The sequence below is a fragment of the Schistocerca serialis genome, unplaced genomic scaffold, assembly GCF_023864345.2.
Source record: "Schistocerca serialis cubense isolate TAMUIC-IGC-003099 unplaced genomic scaffold, iqSchSeri2.2 HiC_scaffold_1188, whole genome shotgun sequence".
Taxonomy (NCBI): domain Eukaryota; kingdom Metazoa; phylum Arthropoda; class Insecta; order Orthoptera; family Acrididae; genus Schistocerca; species Schistocerca serialis.
The window spans coordinates 5,001-7,500 of record NW_026047390.1 but is presented as its reverse complement, the minus strand read 5'-3'; the positions used below and the strand labels follow the sequence as shown (position 1 = coordinate 7,500).

Genomic DNA, 2,500 nt, shown 5'->3' with positions numbered 1-2,500 from the left:
TCGGATGAGTCCCGTATCGTTATTTTTCGTCACTACCTCCCCGTGCCGGGAGTGGGTAATTTGCGCGCCTGCTGCCTTCCTTGGATGTGGTAGCCGTTTCTCAGGCTCCCTCTCCGGAATCGAACCCTGATTCCCCGTTACCCGTTACAACCATGGTAGGCGCAGAACCTACCATCGACAGTTGATAAGGCAGACATTTGAAAGATGCGTCGCCGGTACGAGGACCGTGCGATCAGCCCAAAGTTATTCAGAGTCACCAAGGCAAACGGACCGGACGAGCCGACCGATTGGTTTTGATCTAATAAAAGCGTCCCTTCCATCTCTGGTCGGGACTCTGTTTGCATGTATTAGCTCTAGAATTACCACAGTTATCCAAGTAACGTGGGTACGATCTAAGGAACCATAACTGATTTAATGAGCCATTCGCGGTTTCACCTTAATGCGGCTTGTACTGAGACATGCATGGCTTAATCTTTGAGACAAGCATATGACTACTGGCAGGATCAACCAGGGAGCTGCGTCAACTAGAGCTGAGCAGCCGGCCGCCCGGGAGTGTGTCCCGGGGGCCCGCGCGAACACGCAAGCGTCCGCTCAATTATTCTGCAAACAGGAGGAGGCTGAGCTCCCCTGCACAATACACCTCGAAACCCTCTCAGGTCCCGGCGGCGCGCAGCGCCGTCCTAAGTACTTGGTCGGGTTCGAGAGAGGCGCAATCGCCCGGAGTTTGGCGAGTAGACGCTTTAGGTGCGACCACCCGTGCTCCCAACTGAGCTTGCCGCTGCCGACAGAGGCCCGGGAGCGTGCTGTCGTGGCATTGCCGGCGGGAGACAACACGCGCCACCTACGGTGGCCGGCAGCTCCAACGCCAGCGCCACAGAAGGACAAAAGCCCCACTTGGGTGCCGAAGCGAACTCTCCCAGCACAGCGCACGCGCCAACACGTCCGCACAGCTGCGATACAATCCACCTGCGAGAACCGCAGAGGCGACCGAGCAGCAGACGGCGTCGCGGCGCCGAGCGCCGGGCGGCGGCGCATCCTCAGCGCACACAGTCCTCAATCGGACCAGCACACTGCAGATGTCCACCGCGCTTCGCACCGGGCCCGCGAGGACCTACTTTGGCCGCACGGCGCCGCGTGCAGGGTGCGCCGGCGCGCAGCTGCGCCGCCTGCCGCCTCCGTCGGCCGGCGCGCCTGCCACTGGCCGCCCCCACCAGCCGGCTGTAGCGCGTGCGCCCACGCACCGCGCGGCCAGCACGCCGGGAGGCCCCCCCTCACCGGCCGGGGACGGTCCCACCCAGCCACCGCCGCGTATCGCTTCACACCCACATGCCATTCACGTTCGTGGGCATGGTGGGTATCGCTGAAACAACCGGTTGGTAGCTCAACCGATCGTCGCCATCACTGATTCACCTCTAGCGAGAACAACCGCACCACAACGGTTTACCAGTTCTTCATTTGCGTAACGTCACCAGCAAACGTAGACGTCCATCGCCATTTGCAAATTCAACGATTGTTGCATGCCTGTGTCAGGTGTCACGACACACTATGTCTGCCCACATACACGCAACAACATGTGCACGCTTCGCGAACACGTGGAAGGTGGCCCCCGTACGTATGCGATGTCCATTGCGCGAACGACTGTCAACCGGCCTCTGTCGCATGTCGCAGATGTGGAACGCAGTGCACCATGCTATCACGGTGTGTGAGAAGAGACGACTACGTCTGACAACACGCGCCACTACATCAACAGACGGCTCATGCTGATCGCCATCCACGGCATACCATACTTCAATCCAGCTCTTATAGGGAGACGACACGTAGCTGAGTGCACAATATTTGGACCGTATGGTTCGCCGTTGTTGGCGCAGTCGTGGTACGGTCACACATGTACCACGATGTATCATTCAGTACATGAGGACCAATGTGCAGTACAGTGTGTGATTTGGACGTACAACATCAGCGGACAGTTGACACAAGCCGTACCACAACGTAGGCTGTGCTTCGCCATGCGAATGCCAATGAACAACTGCGAAGGGCATTGAGCATGTACGTCCTGCTGCCATCCGCATTACAGTGTATAGCTGCAAGGTGTTTAACATGAAGCGATACTCTGGGGACCGGGCAGTGCGAGTAGCAAACTATATTGCGGGGGTTGCAGTTAGGCAACACTACACTAATTTAACGCGTCGTATGACAATTACAGAGCAGGTTAAGGCCCAACGTGTGTTGGGTTAAGGTACAATATAGGTTAGGTTAAGGTACAATATAGGTTAGGTTACGGTACAATATGGGTTAGGTTAAGGGACAATATGGGTTAGGTTAAGGGACAATATAGGTTAGGTTAAGGGACAATATGGGTTAGGTTAAGGGACAATATGGGTTAGGTTAAGGGACAATATGGGTTAGGTTAAGGGACAATATGGGTTAGGTTAAGGGACAATATAGGTTAGGTTAAGGGACAATATAGGTTAGGTTAAGGGACAATATAGGTTAGGTTAAG

General features: G+C 56.0%; 1 non-coding gene across 1 annotated transcript in view; it reads right to left on the bottom strand.

The window, feature by feature from the left end:
* Nucleotides 1–514, bottom strand: part of LOC126434421 (small subunit ribosomal RNA) — a 1,910-nt gene extending 1,396 nt beyond the window's left edge. Inside the window, exon 1 of the ribosomal RNA XR_007579216.1 lies at nucleotides 1–514. This exon is cut by the window's left edge and continues 1,396 nt beyond it. This is a non-coding gene — a ribosomal RNA (small subunit ribosomal RNA).
* Between the last annotated feature and the right edge of the window lie 1,986 nt (nucleotides 515–2,500).